We start from the raw sequence: 17,065 nt of genomic DNA on the forward strand, positions 1-17,065 counted from the left end.
CTTCATTTCTGTAGAAAATTAATTTTGGAGGAAGCTGCATGTGACAGGAGAACCCTGGGCCCATCCTTTTGTTTGTGAGGGGAAGTCCACTTCCTCACCCATCTCTGTAGGGTTTCAGTTCTGCCTTTGTAGTTCTCTGTTGTATTCATGAACTTGCAAATCAGCTAGTTCTGGTGAGAGAGATCTTGGAAGGTATGTTTGTGGAAAGTGCAAAGAAAATGCTGGGTTCTGTCGGGGCTGATGATATAAACGTTTAACAGCTGGTAGGCCACTGCTTGCCTTAGGGAGGGAGCCAGCAGCCAGAGTGCCAGCCCCTTGGGCAGGCTGTTAAGCTGTGAGTCACTAGATTCTGGGGACATCTGCAGGGTTCTGGGGAGGGTTCTGGACAGCTGGAGTGGCTGTGGGCTGGGGCCAGAGGCTTTTTAGTAAGGAGCACAGAACTGTCCCAGCATGTTAGGGTCTGGATGCCTCTAACATGGATGGACCTTGAAAACGTTATACTAAGTGAAAGTAGCCAGATACAAAAGGTCACCTACTGTGTGATTCCCTTTATGAAGTGCCCAGAATAGATCCTGGAGAAAGTAGACTAGAGGTTACTAGGGGCTTGGGGAGGGGAGAATGGGGGCGTTTTTGTTAATGACTATGGATGATGGAAAAGCTCTGGAGGTGGATGTGGTGACAGTTGCCCAACATTGGGAATGTACTTCGTGTACATTGTACTGTGTAAACTTAAATATGGTTAAAGTGGTAAATTTATTTTATTTTTTTTATTTTGATATACATGAAGGACATTATGTTTACTAGGCTCCCCCCTTCACCAAGTCCCCCGCACATCCCCATTCACAGTTACTGTCCATCAACATAGTAAGATGCTGTAAAATCACTACTTGTCTTCTCTGTTGCACTGCCCTCCCCGTGCCCGCCCCCCACACTATACATGCTAATCGTAATGCCCCCTTTCTTTTTTTCCCACCCTTATCCCTCCCCACCCATCCTCCCCAGTCCCTTTCCCTTTGGTAACTGTTAGTCCATTCTTGGGTTCTGTGCTTCTGCTGCTGTTTTGTTCTAAAGTGGTAAATTTTATTATGTGTGTTTTACCACAATTTAAAAGAGAGAGAAAAAATGTGTACATACTTTGTACAAGTCTTCGTGGTGTATGGTTCATATTTACACCCGAGTTCTGTGTTCCTGTCCAGGAGGCAGTCTTGTTGCTGGTTGGGGGATGGCACAGTTCCCAGCTACAGCGCCTGTTGGAAACTGCTTTGCTAAGCCGTTCATGCCCTATAGTCAGGCTTGTCCAGATTGGAATGCAGCTGGGATTTGGGAGTGACTGTGCCCACCCAGGTCTCAGGCTGGAATATGGAAGCATCTGGTTTTCTGTCTGCTCCTGGAATGGCTGGTACCATGTCGGGCTGATTCTGTTCATTTCCGACTTCAAGGCACTCCCCTTTTCTTCTTTGGCTTAGTAGAATCCTGATTTTGCTTGGGGTTGTGGGATGCTCTTCTCGAGGTACTGGATCATGAGTGGTTCAACTAGTCTTGACATTCTTTCTCTGCTCCCTGTGGTTTTTCAGGATTACTTAGCCTTGTGGAGAAAAGGGGTGATAATGCTGGCTTTATCTTGTCCTCTTTCTTTCTGCTCCAACTGTGAATGTGATGCCAGAGTGGGTGATGGTTCTCTGAGACAGTGAGGTGCAGGTCAGGGGATTGGGGTTCTGCCCATCACAGAGCATTTGAAACAGCTTTCTACTTCCAGACTAAGTAGATGAGAAGAATAAACCTTCTTTGTTTTTTAGGAGTGTAGCTCCTTGTATTTGGGTTTTCTGTTTCTTGTTGAGCAGAGCTTTTTTCATTTATTCTTCAGGGATGCATCTGCCTCTTCAGTGCATGCAGGCATTGCCCAGTGCCTGGCATGTTATCGGTCCTCTATAAATGCTTGTGAATGATTGAAAAACACACCCTATCTTACTGTATTAGGGTTCTTCTGGTTGCAAGTGACAGCAAGCCATTTAGACTTCAGCAAAAAGGGGCACATGTTGACTCAAGTAAGAAAACTAGGGGTTGAGTTGGATCGAGGGGCTCAGCATCCTCCACATCTCTCTCAGTCCCCCTTCTGTCTGGGTTGGCATCTTTCCCAGGTAGGCTCACTGTATATGATTATGATTATTAGAGCTCCTATTTCTAAAATAGTGGTCAGAAAACTTTTTCCTTAAGGATCAGATAGGATTTTAGGCTTTGTGGGGTAGAATCTCCGTAGTAACTTCCCAGCTCTACCTTCTTAACAGAGAAGCAGCCAAAGACAGTATGTAAACAGATGGCTGTGACTGTGTTCCAAAAAAACTTTATTAACAAAACAGGTGGTAGGCCAAATGTGGCCCTCTGTTCATTGCTTGCTGACTTCCATTCTTGAAGGAGACAAGGCCTGTGTCCTAGTGGTTCAGGTAGAGGTTGCACAGAAGACCAAGTAGTCCTGGGCTGGGACTAAGATGAGGCCAGTGAGATACTCACTTTAGCCTCAAAATTGATGGGAGCACCAAAAACTCAGCTATCAAGATGAATAATATTTTCATGCAGTATTAAAAAAATCAAAACTAATACAGAAAAATCATGATGCACAAAATATCAAACAAGGGCCAGGATGAGGGTGGGTATGAGGGAGGCCAGGCATGGCGTACACCCTGCTGTGGCCAGGTCATTGCCCAGCCTGAGTTGCCTGCCTGCCCACCCCCGTGGGAAGGAGAGATTGGTAGTGCTGAAGGCAATTTCCCAAGGAGCATGGTTCCTCTTTGGTTCCTGAAGACCGGCAGGATGCTGCTTGCCTACTGGGTTCCTTGGCACTAAGCACTTTCCATGTAAGCTCTATTTTCCTGTTTTTCCCTTTATACCAGGCAGCATTTTACAGATGAGGAAAATGAAGGGCAAAATTAGTTGCCCAAGGTCACACAATGCCTGAACTGATCTTTGAGCCAGAGTTTTTGTCCTTTTTGGCTTCCAAAGTATGAATTCTTGCATTATTGACATCGATTAAAGTTGAGCCTGTTAGGAACCTTACCAAAGGCCCTGTGCTGTCTATCGGTCACCCTCTATTAACAAGTGCCCCCAGATAGCTCGCTTCAACACTCCCTTCCTGGCTCTTGTTCTTGTTGGCAGATGGCTTTCAGGAGTCCAGAGAAGAAGAAGCCCTTGCCCACTTTTGGAATTAGCCTCTTGTTTCAAAGCAGTGAGAGACTGGTATATATTTCCAAATTAAAGTATGGACACTGCAAGGGTTAAGTGGCAGGTGAGCTGCACTTTAAATAGGCCACATTAATTCTGGCAGTGGAAGCGGAGCCCTACTGGGATAATCCTTATCATCAGCAGCATCGCTCTGGCAAGCTTTAGAAGGATTCTGTAGCAGTAAGCAATTTGCAAAATTGAAAGGTGAAAACACACCTTTCATGTTTCATGTGTATTCAAGATCAGAGGGAGGTAACTGCAGTCCTCAGGAAAGGCAGGATGCAGGTGGGAGTCATTTGATTTGAGTTGTGATGGAGTTACAGATGGATTTACACACTGGTTGATGTGTTTCAGAACAAGTTAACTGAATAACCCAGGTCCCCCGCCCTGGTTTCTGAGAGAGGCTTCCAGTGGAACCAAGGCAGTAACACTCTTGTATCGTGTGTGCTGACCTTATGGGTTTGGGGAGGGGATTAGTGTGTCATTTGGGGACTGACAGAGATGGCAGTCCTGTGTGAACTGCCCTGTTGGTGGTGTTTCCAGTCCCTCTTGAGGTGTTTATTTGAAATGATCCTAGAGGTTGAGTTGACCCACAGGTGTGTATGCTCATATGCGTATACATTTAGATGCTGTTAACAGAAATGGGAAAAGAGGAAATGACACAAATGCTCTCGTATAAGAAAGTAATTATTAAACATGTGGTGGTTGGTCGTCATGGGCTGGGCCTTGTGCTCAGTACTTTACCTCCTGTTCTCCATGGACCCCCAAACCCAGGTGTTTCTTTACTTGGGGGCTTATTTTAAGGAGGAGGAATTGAAGCTTAGCATGGTTGAGTGGCCTGCCCAGGGTCATTCCTTGCCTGACCTCCCCCACCTGTTATCCTGTCTGCTAGGTGGGATGCTTGTTAGGCACGGGTCCTTCTTGTCCCTCCTTGGCAGCCCACACCCTTGCCCAGCTCATGGCTCCTAGGAAGAATGCAGTCTCTGCTGATGTAACCGAACTGAAATATCAGCATGAGCTTTTGTGGAGCTGGTGTTTGGTCTGAGGAGATGTGTGTATTTGCCCCCTTCTGGAAGGGAGACCAAAGATCTTGTCGTATTTTCAGAGGGGCCTATGAGCCTGTTTAGCTCCTGGATTAGAATCCCCATCTGGCAGCAGAGACTCAGCATATTCTCTCTGGGGGTAGTAAGCAGTTGTGAACACGATACTTTCAAAGGAAGCAGAGCCTTCCTTCCCTTGTGTGTGAGAAGGCAGCGTGAGGGAGCGGTTTGCAGTCAGCTGTCTCCAGCCTCCTCTTCTGCTGGGCCACTTGCTGACTGTGCATCACTGCACAAGTCACCTCACTTGTCTAGGCCTCGGACTTTGCCTCTGAGATGGAGACAGCCTTGGGGGTTGTGAGAACCGGGGTCAGGTACAAAGTGTTCAGTGCAATGGTTGGTATGTAGTTAATGCTCAATAAATATAGTGGCTGTTGCTTTTGGTGTTATTATTATGAAAAATAACATGAAAAATAGCATGAAAAAGTGTTGATGAGCCAATGTTAAGTAAAGAAAATTGATCACAAAATTAGATATGCACAAGAATTATGACTAAGAAATGTGTGTGAATCAACAGGTGGGATGTGAGAAGATACAATGACTGTTTTGTGGATAAAGACAAACTTACTTAGCTTTCCCTAAAGCCTTAAGTCTGTTCCTATTCTCAGATCTATGGCAGTCTCTCCTGGGGAGCTAGGAATGAGAACAATTAGTTATATACAGATGTTCAAAGCAGTATATAGTGAAAACTGGCAATATATCATGTTCCCAGCAGTAGAGAAATAAATTATATTTAACTGGAAAACCATCAAAAATCATGTTTTCAAAGGTCTTTGAATATTACAGGAAAAATGTTTATGATCTAGATAAGAAATAAACCAGGATACAAAACTATATATATGTATGAGTATATATATATATATATGTACATCACACACACACACACTCGCTGTGATGGCATATGAAATTCTGATGACTGCTCTAACAAACCACACGCTTCGAGGCCTAAAGCCACATGAACTAACTTTCTTACACTTAGGGAGGGCTGAAGTCCACAGTCAGTCACGCTAGGCTAAACTTACAACAATGATGGCAGGGCTGCTTCTTTCTGGAAGCCCTAGAGCAGGATCTCTACTTGCCTCTTCTGACTTCTGGTGGCTTCTGGGATTCCTTGGCTGTGGCCCCATCATCCCACTCTTGGCTTCCTTGGCCATGTTGCCTTGTCCTCTTATACCTCAGATCCCCCTCTGCCTCCCTTTTTCAAAGACTGGAGATTACAGTGGGTCCACAGAGACTACCCAGGATAACCCCCCCTTCTCAAGACCCTTAATTCAATCACCTCCACAAAGTCTCTTTTGCTATGTAAGTTAACCTTCACAGGTTCCAGGGATTAGGATGTGATTATATTTGGGGGCCATGATTCAGCCTATTGCAGATGTCAGTTTTGTATAAAACAGAAAAGTACAGGAGGAAAGAGTGGAAGGAATACTTGACAATGTATTTTCATTTTCTAGGGACAGTGGTCATCCCTAGATGGTAGATTGGGGGGTCATTGTTATGTTTGGCATACTCTCTGGTGTCTTCCTTTTCTGTATTAAGGAAGTAACTCTTAAAATCCTCAAAACTAAAAAAAAAAAAAAAAGTCCTCCAAACTGCCCAGAGACCATTACCCCAGTGCATTGCCCGTCACTGGTGGTGAGCCACGGCCTGTCCACTCTCTGTGCAGAGCCGGTGTTCTGGTTCTACGTGAAGGAGGTCCTCAACAAGCACGAGTTGCAGCGCTTCTGCTCCCTGCGCCACATCACCTCCCACGTGGGCCGTGGCTGGGCCTGGCTGCACTGCGCCCTCAACGAACACTCGGTGGAGCGCTACCTGCACATGCTCCTGGCCGATCGCGGCAGGCTCAGGTACCTGATGCGGGGCTGGGAGGGCGTGTAGCCAAAGGGTTAGAGTCATGCAACCTGCAGTCAGCCTGCCTAGGTTTGCATCCTAGTCCCTCCCTGTGGGGCAAGTAGGTTCCCCTTCAAGAGCCCCAGTCGTTCAGCTGTGCTATGAGGCATTTGGTGGGAGAGTAACTGGAACTGCCTGTAAAGGGTTCAGCATGGCTCCCGTGTGTAGCGAGCGCGCTTGATGCTGTTACTGGTAAAGCCACAGGTGTGCAGAAGCTGGCTGTCTTAGGACGCAGTGAGCTTTTAGTTTGGGCTTCTTTCAGATTCAGAGCTTCTTTCTCTTTAGTTGTGGGGTATTTAGGACTCAGTTTCATATTTGGTCTTTCCATGTGTGCTGGGTTCTTTACAACTTTTGGATTTTTGAAGTTACTCCACCCCAAACTGACTGAAAAAAATATAGAAGTTATATGTTGGGGAGAGAAGTCATTTGTCATTTAAGAAGAATGAATTCTATTATGTTTTCTCTTTTTCTTGCTCATAAACAAAAAGTTCACTCTGTCACTTACTTTAGGGCAGGCCATGCTGCCATAAAAACATCACGAAACTCCCAGTGGCTGAGATAGCCACATGTATTTCCTCTCCCTGCTGCAAGTCTGTCATGGCTTCGTAGGGGTTTCTCATCTCAGGACCCAGGCTGACTGCAGGCTCAGTTTCTGTAAATGCTTTCACAATTGCCAAGGCAGGAATAGGGGATGTGGTTGAACAAAGCACTGACTTTTTAAGCTTTTGCCTGCAGGGTTACTTCACTTTCACTCACATTTCATTGGCAGCAAGTCACATGGCCAAAGGCACGCTCAGCTTTGGAGAGTATGGCTGTCCCCAGCGATGTGGCTAAAGCACTGAATATGCATCAGCCGTAGTGCGGCCGGCCACATTCCCGTCAGAAATGCCTGACTATTCTCCTTTTTCCTGTATTCATGATGTTTATGATATCTCTGTCTTTGTCCCTGTCTCTGTTATTTTCCTTCTGAGAATGGTGGACAAGACATGTCATTTTGTGTCACCAGAGGGACAGAAATCGATCCTGTCCTGGTCCCTTGACTAACTTCCACATCAGCAGTGCCCAGATCCTCAACTTTGAAGTTTCATATAATTAAGTAATCGGGCGCTTCATTAGTGCCATGTTGCATTCCTGTGATGTCATATCTTGCTGTGTGTTTCCTGCTCAAGTCTCCTCTTGTGTTTCTTCTGCTGCTTGTGGTCATCCAGTAATGATACCAGTCACTCATTAGGCGTTCTGGAAAGGTATGCTAAGGCTCTTACAAATACCCTTGAAGTTCTCCCGCGGATGTTGCCTGTGGCTCCTTGTCCAGTTGCATGCCCAGATTGTGGGTCTGAAATGGGACGGATGGGGGCCAGGACGACTGGCACTGGCTGTACTTGTGTGCTGCTTGGGGTCTGAGGCGGGAGGCTGTGAACGTCTGTGTGTAAGCATTAACCAGCTTTAGTTATGGAGAACATACTCACATTTCTTAACAATAAATTTTCGTGAAGCTCTTCCCAGCAGATCGTTTACAAGTAGTTCAAAGTTGCACACTCACTGTCAAGGCAGCCTTTAACTATGAACAATTGAAGTGGATTCAGCTGTTAAGGATCACACTTGATCTTACCTGAATCACTAGCCACTTACCCAACTCAGTGTGGGAAAACCAGATTAATTGACATGCATGAAAACTGGCTCAGATTTTTAAAGAATCACAGTTTTGGAAATCAGAGGTATGGTTGCAAAGTGTAGTTTGGGCTTCCACTGATATTCTGCTGGGTGACTATTGAAAGTGATGCATCTCTGTTCTCTTTTTGTTAGTTGTATTCAGTCACTAGAGCAGCTAATGTGTCCAGTTGCTGCTGAGTTGTAGGTCACTCATGACTGACTGTGCTTTAGTGAAACTGAGCTTTCACTCCATTAACTTAGAGTTCTTGGGTCTGGCAGGGAAGGGAGTCGGGGGTTGAGGATATTTGCTTGATATTACTTAGCAGGGGGTTGGAAAGAGAGCTGGGGAATTGCACTGGGAGACCTGCTTTTGAGCCCTGGCTGTACCATTTATTGCCAGATGACCTTGGACAGACCCTGCAGGCCTCTCTGAGCACCATCACCCACCTCACACATACACACTGCCATTAGGATTTTTGGGGCTCTTTTTAGCTTCACAGGCCTTCTGAGGGATGACTTGGACTTTTGGGTCTGCAGCCTAAGCAGATGTTACATACTGGTGCCCTGGCTGATGGAGCCATGGAACTCTAATTTCATTCTGAAATTGTCTCTCCTTGTGTTAGCCCAGTCAGGGGTCTTTCCATCTCATGGAGACACTGTTTGAGTTCAAATCACCCCTCTGTTTGTCCCCTTCTCCTTTGCTGCTTCAGAACTATCATGTTTACATCTCATGCCTATTTCAGCACTCTGAAGCTCAGGGAACCCTAGAGATCTCAGGGGACCAGTGAGGAAGTCATAGGATATGTGTTCAACTCTTATTTATACAGGAAGCCTCAGTCCAGCAGCCACCTCATATATCCACTCTGGGATGACCAGGCATGGATTTTCCAGGGACCCATCTAATGGAATTGTCTGGCTAATGGATGCAGAGAACCACTATTCAGAGCTTTTTCCCTTTCTCTTTCAATTCTCAGCACTTTTTATGAAGATTGGTCTTTTGTGATGGATGAACAAAGGTCTAGCATGCTTCCTACCGTGGCAGCTGGTAAGCCACAAGGCCAGGGGTGATGGGCCTTGTGAGGCTTGGTGAGCAGAGGCTGCCTGGGAGTGAATTTATAACTCCAAGGGATGCTGTGGTTTTCCCCATCCCTGACCAACTTCAGGAGTCACTTGCCACTGTCCTTCCTTTAACGTACTGAGCATTGAGTCCATTTCTCTAGAATTTGATAGTCTGGCAGGGAAAGCATGGGATTGAGGGGGTTTGGGCTGTGGCTTTGCAAGTGTAATATAAACATCTGGGGAATTGGAGGTGGGAGACCTGCCTTTGAAGCCTGGTTCTACCCCTTACTGGCTGGTGCAGACCCATCACTTTTGTTGCCTTTACTTTCCTCCTGTGTGCAGGGAAGGTGGGGATCCGGTAGCATAGCAGTCCCTGTAATGACACTGTGTGATATGGAGTCACGTACGTAATTTGCCAATGTGGAAGCCCTGGACTGATGTCAGCTGGTGAATTGTTAAATTGCTTATCAAAGGATGAACCCGACACAAGTGGGTAACCTGCTTCTTTTTTCCAAATCCTTTGTTGCCTCCTCTTTTTTTGTTCTCCTTATAATTTTTGCCAAGTACCAAACATAGAAAGTTATGTTAGTTTTGTCCATTGAAGAGGAAAAGTCGGGGGGTGACTATGATTCCTTCTGTGGGCTATGGGATACCAGTACAAGTTTTTATGTAAAGTAATAATAAGGATAGTAATAATGATATTGGCACACAGTTTTTGATTGCCTCTGACCCGAGTGTTTTTTGTGGGTGATGATCCTTAATAGTTACCCTGTGAAAGAGATATTGTTGTCTCCATTTCACAGGTAGGGAAACAAAAGCTCAGGGAGGTTATAAATGGCTTGACCAAGGTCTCATAGCCAGTAAGTGGCCATGCTGGGATTCACCCCAAGCAGTCTGACCCCCAGACTTATGACTTATCCTCCCCTTGGTTGACTTATTTGCACTTGTCTTCCTGACAGAAAGGGAGAGAATTTGGAAAGATTCAACATCTGTGGTGGCTGGTGTCTTCTGACCCCAGTTTTGCAGGAGGTCTTTATTAACATTTAAGATCAGCGTGTACTGTACCAACTGCAGCTTGTTTATCGTGTTGGGGTCACAACTGGGTTTTCAACAGCAGACACTCCAGACTTTCCCCTTTTCCTGGCAGGTTTGAACTCTATACTCTTTGCAATTAACATTGACAACAAGGACTTAAATGGTCAGAGTAAGTTTGCTCCTACTGTCTCAGACCTCCTAAAAGAGTCAACGCAGAATGTGACCTCCTTGCTGAAGGAATCCACGCAAGGAGGGAGCAACCTTTTTAGGGAGATCACGGCCTCCTCTGCAGTCTCTAGCCTCATCAGACCTGAGCAGGAGACTGACCCTCTGCTTGTCGTGTCCAAGCATGTCACTGCCGGTAAGGGAGAAGGGGTGTGCGAGGCAGAGCAGAGGGGGTTGGGTGAAAAGATGAGAGACTGGGGCGAGGTGGGCACGACTAGTATCTGAAAGAGGGGAATGAAATCCGATACACCTGTCTGTCCAGGTCATGTTTGTGTTTATTCGTCTTGCCTTTAATTTGTTTGGAAGGGACCTGAGAGCCTTCTTGAAATGTGGTGATGATAAGGTAGGAGAGCAAACAGCTCAAATGAACAAAGTAAAGGTCAGGGTGTGGTAGTCACATGAAGCCGGGTGAGGCTGCTCTTCATTTATCCCCATCCATTCTTTTGTTGTTCATTTATTGCATGCTGAGTAAGACGATTACTAGCATTTAGCCTACAGTCTCCTTTGGGATGGGTGGGGGTAGACATTTAATGACAAATTATACAAATAATTTGTTACCCTTCTGGCAAATGGGATGGAAGCCAAGCGTAGGGAGCTATGGGAAATGCATGCTGTTAAGGGATGACATTTCAATGGAGGCTACAGGGAAGGGAGCAGTTGAGCAGCTTTGACTCTAGGCCACCAGGAGGCAAGAGAAAGTTGATTCCACTAAGATTAATTTTGAGAGAAGTTTATAATACCCATGAGCCTTGGGGGACACCCAGAATGTTGTTGCAGCAAAATTGGAAATTTGAGGTTAAGTTCTTAGTCCTAGTATTCTCAAGTCCCTTGAACGAGGCAGTAATCATGGTCATCTCTCTGGGATTATTGATGGTGAAAATGCAGAATCTCATGGAGTGTTTGGTACATACTGGCTTTATCTATCTTGCCTTCTTCTCCAGCAGAGACCCCATGAAAATGACCTAAGACTGAGGACTGTTGTGGACTTTGCATAGCAGAGACCCTGAAACTTGTATACCCAAAGATGTGTTCTTTCCATCTATTCTTGGGACTCTGCTTTGTTTGGGGACATTGCCTCAGGGTGTGATACTTGGGGAGCATCACCCCATCACACCTTGGTATAGATGGAATGGAGTCTTTTGAATCAGCTCACAGTATCTCACACCCATATTTGATGATTAACATGGGTGAACAAACTGGCTCATCTAAGTTCTGGTTACCACAGCAATCTTGATTTCAGTTTTAGTTAGCCTTTGCTGTGTAACAAAGAGCTCCAGAAGGTAGTGGCTTAAAACAACCACAATTCAATATTTTTTAATGAGTTGGCAGGATGGTTCTTCTGTTGGTTTCACTTGGCTCACTTCTGGGGCTGCATTGAGCTGGTGGCCAAGCTGGAAGGTCTGTGATGGCCCCACTCAAGTGTCTGGAATTAGTGTTCACTGTTGGCTGGGGTGGCTGTATATGGCCTCTCATCCTCAATAAACTAGGCTAGCTTCCTTCCATGGTAGTTGCAGGGCAGCATTCCAAGAGGGCGCAACACATCTCGATGCCTAGGCTGTAGAACTGTCACGCTGCATTATGGCTGCCTCGTTCTGTTGGTAAAAGTAGAACACTAAGCCAGCTCACATTCAAGGGGGTAGAGAAATAGACAGCATCTGTGAGGGAGGAACAGAAAGGTCCCATTGTCAGGGGCTTGGGTAGAAGTAGGAGGAATTGTAGCCATTGAAGAATTGATTTCCACCCCCAAACTGGTTTTCTTGGTCACATCTGCCAGCCATGAGAGTATTTTCCAAAGTGAACAATGAAAATCATTTCTGTAATGGTAGCATCCTTTGAATCAAAGTTCTTAGAAGTATTGCTTAGAAGGAACAATTTTAATGTATTTTATTTAAATCGTATTTGTTTGAATCAGAACATCCATTTTGTTCCATCTCAAAGATTACAAAAAAATATGAATTTACCTTAAATTTATTTTTTCAGTAGAATAATAGAGGACTTTCCACAGTCTAGAGGCAAAAATGGTTTGATCCTGTCTTTATCTTGCCTACATTTTCTTATGTCTTATCCTTTCTTTTGCCAGATGCCAGATATAAAAAGGAGCGGAATAAGAAAAAGAAGGTGACCAACATCATCTCATTTGATGACGAGGAAGATGAGCAGAACTCTGGGAAGGTTTTCAAAAAGATTCCTGGGGCAGGGGAGAGCTTGGAGGAAAACTCTGACCTCTCCTCGGTCAATATCATGTCAGCCTTTGAAAGCCCCTTTGGGCCAAATTCCAACGGAAGTCAGAGCAGCAACTCATGGAAAATTGATTCTCTGTCTCTGAATGTGGAGTTTGGGTACCAGAAGCTCGATGTGAAAAGCATCGATGACGAGGACATGGATGAAAACGAGGACGATGTGTACGGGCCACTCAGAGTCCCCTGAGAAGTACGTTGCACTGGCACTTTAGCAGAGGGGGGTGGTACATTCATTAACGCATTGTTTTCTCTTTCTGCACTATTGGGTGAAATAAGGCAGCAAGTTTTTTTGTGTTTAGGGCACCATTCATTTTTCAGATCTCCATTTAGGAGGAAGGAGTGTGCACTTGCTCTTCTCCTGAGATCTGGGGAAGGGTAGTGTATTTGAAGGTACTTACCCCAAAGTTGGTGCCAAGAAGCATGCCTTGAAATTCTTGCTTTATACATACATCGTTTGTTTCCGTTGTTTGGGTTTTCCTCACATCTCTAACTTTCCACTACCCAGGGGAGCTCAGGAGAAAGGCTGGGTTATACTAGAGAATAGTTGTGGGCTGGTGACTTCTCTGTTTATCTATAAGGGTGTGAACAGCGCTCATTCACTGTGCCTGCTGCTTTAGCACTGGGCATGCAGTAGGTTTATACCTGCAGGAGGGGCTGGATGCACAGGAAGGCACAAAGCAGGAAAGCATAGTTAAGAGCTTGGATCTTGGAATCAAGGCAAGCTGGGTTCTCATTTACCTGCTGCATGGCTTAGGCTGGCCAGAGTGGGCTAAGTTACTCCACCCGCTGAGCTTCCGGCCTCATTGGAGACCTGGGAGGGAAACAGCACCTGCTTTGTGGAGTTGTCAAGTTGATGGGCTACTTCCTGTGTGTGGGGCCTTTGGCACTGGGACTGGCATGTGGAGGAAGGTGACACAGTTCAGCTGCTGTTATGCTGCTCTTGTGAGATTTTCTGTGCTTTGTTTTATCTTTATGCCAGATAAGCTAGTTACCTCTTCAGGTGGGCTTTACAGTGAACAGTGCCACCCTAATCATGGCCGACTTCCAGAGTGTGAAGTGAAGATGCTGAGACCCCTGGTATGGTCAAGGGGGCCAGAATGTCTCCAGCTCTCAGCTTTTCATCTTCATATTTTAGTATGATTTTTTTTCCTTCTCATGAGACTATGCCTGCTTTTGTTTTTCATTTTTACTTAATGTCCTCATTCACATGGATACCTGCATTATTGATCATCCGTGATATGCCAGGCGTGGCAAGCTACTTGCTAACTTTATCGTAATTATTAGAGCTGCCCTGGAACGTTAGTGGGAGTCACTTCCACTTGATGGATGAAAGGACAGGATTCTGTAGAGAGCTCAGATTGGTTAGAGCAATTCCAGAAGCTGGGATTAAGGGTAGGTTATGTTGTGCTCCAAAGCTTATACTGTCAAATATTTTCCGTGATTTTACATAATTGTGAATATCGATTGGTTGACATTCAGTCAGATCAGTATATCATGACTTTCTAAAGGTTCCCCCGTTGTTGAGTGTTTAAATTGTTGGCTTTTTTGTTTTGATTTTTGCTTTTTTATCAGCCATTTGGAAATGAGTCTTTTCATGCACAAGTTTTTTTCCTACTCCTGAAGTGTTTGTTAGGGCAGTGTCCCAAAGCAGTGCTTGAGCTCCTGGGGTATGAATGCTCTATACCTGGGATCCAGGTCTTGTCACCTGCTGTGTTAGTCAGGTTCTCAGGGAAACGGATCCAGCAGGATATGTGTGTATGTCTACACAGGTGCAGTACGTCCCCTTATACTTGGTTTCAGTTTCCCACAGCCAATGACAGTCCCGAAGCAGGTGATCCTCTTCTTGACATTTTGTCAGGTCAGTAGTAGCCTGACACTACGTCACAGTGCCTATGTCACCTCATTTCATCACATAGGCATCTTATTATCTCACATTATCATCAGAAGGGTGAGTACAGTACAATAAGATGTTTTGAGAAAAGGAGAGACCACAGTCAATTTTTTTTTTTTTGAGAGGGCATCTCTCATATTTATTGATCAAATGGTTGTTAACAACAATAAAATTCAGTATAGGGGGGTCAATGCTCAATGTACATTCATTAATCCATCTCAAGCCTAATTCTCGTCAGTCTCCAATCTTCTGAAGCATAAAGAACAAGTTCTTACATGGTGAATGAATTCTTACATAGTAAATAAATTCTTACATGGTGAACAGTACAAGGGCATTCATCACAGAAACTTTCGGTTTTGATCACACATTATGACCTATAAACAATCAGGTCAAATATGAATATTCGTTTGATTTTTGTACTTGATTTATATGTTGATTCCACATTTCTCCCTCTATTATTATTATTATTTTTATTTTTAATAAAATGCTGAAGTGGTAGGTAGATGCAAGATAAAGGTAGAAAACATAGTTTAGTGCTGTAAGAGGGCAAATGTAGATGATCAGATGATCAGGTGTGTGCCTATGGACTAAGTATTAATCCAAGCTAGACAAGGGCAGCAAGACATCCACGGATGCAGAAGATTTCTCTCAAAGCAGGGGGGGGTGAGGTTCTGAGCCTCACCTCTGTTGATCCCCAAATTCTCACCTGATGGCCCCCCTGCGACTGTGCCTGTCTTAGGTTGTTCCTCCCTTGAGGAATCTTACCCGTCTCTGGCTAACCAGTCATCTTCTGGGGCCATACAGGGAAAAGTAAAGTTGGTAAGTGAGAGAGAAGCCATATTGTTTGCAAAGGTTAGCTTTTTACTTCTTTGCAGATTTATGCCCTGTGGCTTCTATGCCCAGCACTTGTCTCGAGGTATCTTTACCACCTGGAGGAATTATGGTACTCGGTAAATTTGATATGAGGCACGAATTCTATTTAAGGGTTGTAATTAGGAATGAAGAAGAAAAGCTATAGTTGTAGCATATGGAAGGAAACATGGGAGGATTGATTATTTCTTTGACATATCTTCTTGTAGAGTACCTTAAGTATGTATAGGTTTTAAACTACTAACTAATTTGCACACACATATTAACATAATAGGAATATGGTGACATAAACAAAGCAAATCTATAATTACCAGCCATCTCCAGTGAAGCCAAGAAAACCATTTAGGCACCCTAGGCATTTGTGAAAATTTATCTATGATATGATGGATATTGTCCAATTGTACTTGAACAGTCTGAGAAAAATCAAATTAAAGCAGCCCATTTCTGGGATCTGTTCACATCCCATATGTTCTTTTAACTGTAGATAGTCTATAGTCATAAGATTTTGGAGTGCTACAACTTGCACCCCTCCCAACTCCTGGTTGAGTTCCAACAGTACAGATCCGGTCAAATTCGTTGTCTCACTGTATGCACATGCCAGCCTAGAAATCTCCCTCCTCATTCCTATGGCAAGTCCAGGAGACGGTGGGCTGGATGCAGCCACACGTGCAGCATCGTCCAGATCCCTGTGGAGGCTTTTTGATGATCATCCCCCGGCACAAGTCCTCCAGAGAGTGCTGATGCCGGAAGCTCCTCCTCATATCGTATCTTAGTTCATTTTCTGGGTATCCAAGCTAGGCCTTGATCTTCTGCATAGAAACAAACAGACCCTTTGCCCACACTTTGACATGCCCTCTATACCACTGTGCAGAACTCATTGGAGGTCAGCACACAGTAACTGCTTCTTTTTTTTTTTTTTTTTAATTAAGAGAAAGAAATATTATCAGAAAAGAGTACCTCCATAGCTGATCATCTGACACCCTTTAAGTGATCAACATTAAGGATATTTAAAGCATACGTTGATCTTTGATTTACCAATAGTTTTATCCTGTTAAGGAGTAATCCCCCTTTTCTTTCTTTCTTTTTTTTTTTTTAATTTTTAATGTACACTTACATGAAGAATACTATGTTTACTATGCTCTCCCCTATATCAGGTCCCCCCTAACAACCGCATTATGGTTACTGTCCATCAGCTTAGCAAAATGTTGTAGAGTCACTACTTGTCCTCTCTGTGTTGTGCAGCCCACCCTCCCCTCTTTCCCTCCCCCCCCATGCATGCTAATCTTAATATCCCCCTTCTTTCCGCCCCCCCTTATCCATCCCTGCCCACCCATCCTCCCCAGTTCCTTTCCCTTTGGTACCTGTTAGTCCATTTTTGGGTTCTGTAATTCCACTGCTGTTTTGTTCCTTCAGTTTTTCCTTTGTTCCTATACTCCTCAGATGAGTGAAATCATTTGGTATTTCTCTTTCTCCACTTGGCTTATTTCACTGAGCATAATACTCTCCAGCTCCATCCATGTTGCTGCAAATGGTTGGATTTTTCCACTTCTTATGGCTGAGTAGTATTCCATTGTGTATATGTACCACATCTTCTTTATCCATTCATCTACAGATGGACATTTAGGTTGCTTCCAATTCTTGGCTATTGTAAATAGTGCTGCGATAAACATAGGAGTGCATCTGTCTTTCTCAAACTTGATTGCTGCGTTCTTAGGGTAAATTCCTAGGAGTGGAATTCCTGGGTCAAATGGTAGGTCTGTTTTGAGCATTTTGATGCACCTCCATACTGCTTTCCACAATGGTTGAACTAATTTACATTCCCACCAGCAGTGTAGGAGGGTTCCCCTTTCTCCACAGCCTCACCAACATTTGTTGTTGTTTGTCTTTTGGAT

The 17,065-nt window shown here is 44.6% G+C and overlaps 1 pseudogene; it reads left to right on the plus strand.

The window, feature by feature from the left end:
• Window positions 1-17,065, plus strand: part of LOC140844004 (sorting nexin-29-like) — a 61,358-nt pseudogene that overhangs the window by 22,633 nt on the left and 21,660 nt on the right.

Source organism: Manis javanica, chromosome 10 (genome assembly GCF_040802235.1).
Source record: "Manis javanica isolate MJ-LG chromosome 10, MJ_LKY, whole genome shotgun sequence".
Lineage (NCBI taxonomy): Eukaryota > Metazoa > Chordata > Mammalia > Pholidota > Manidae > Manis > Manis javanica.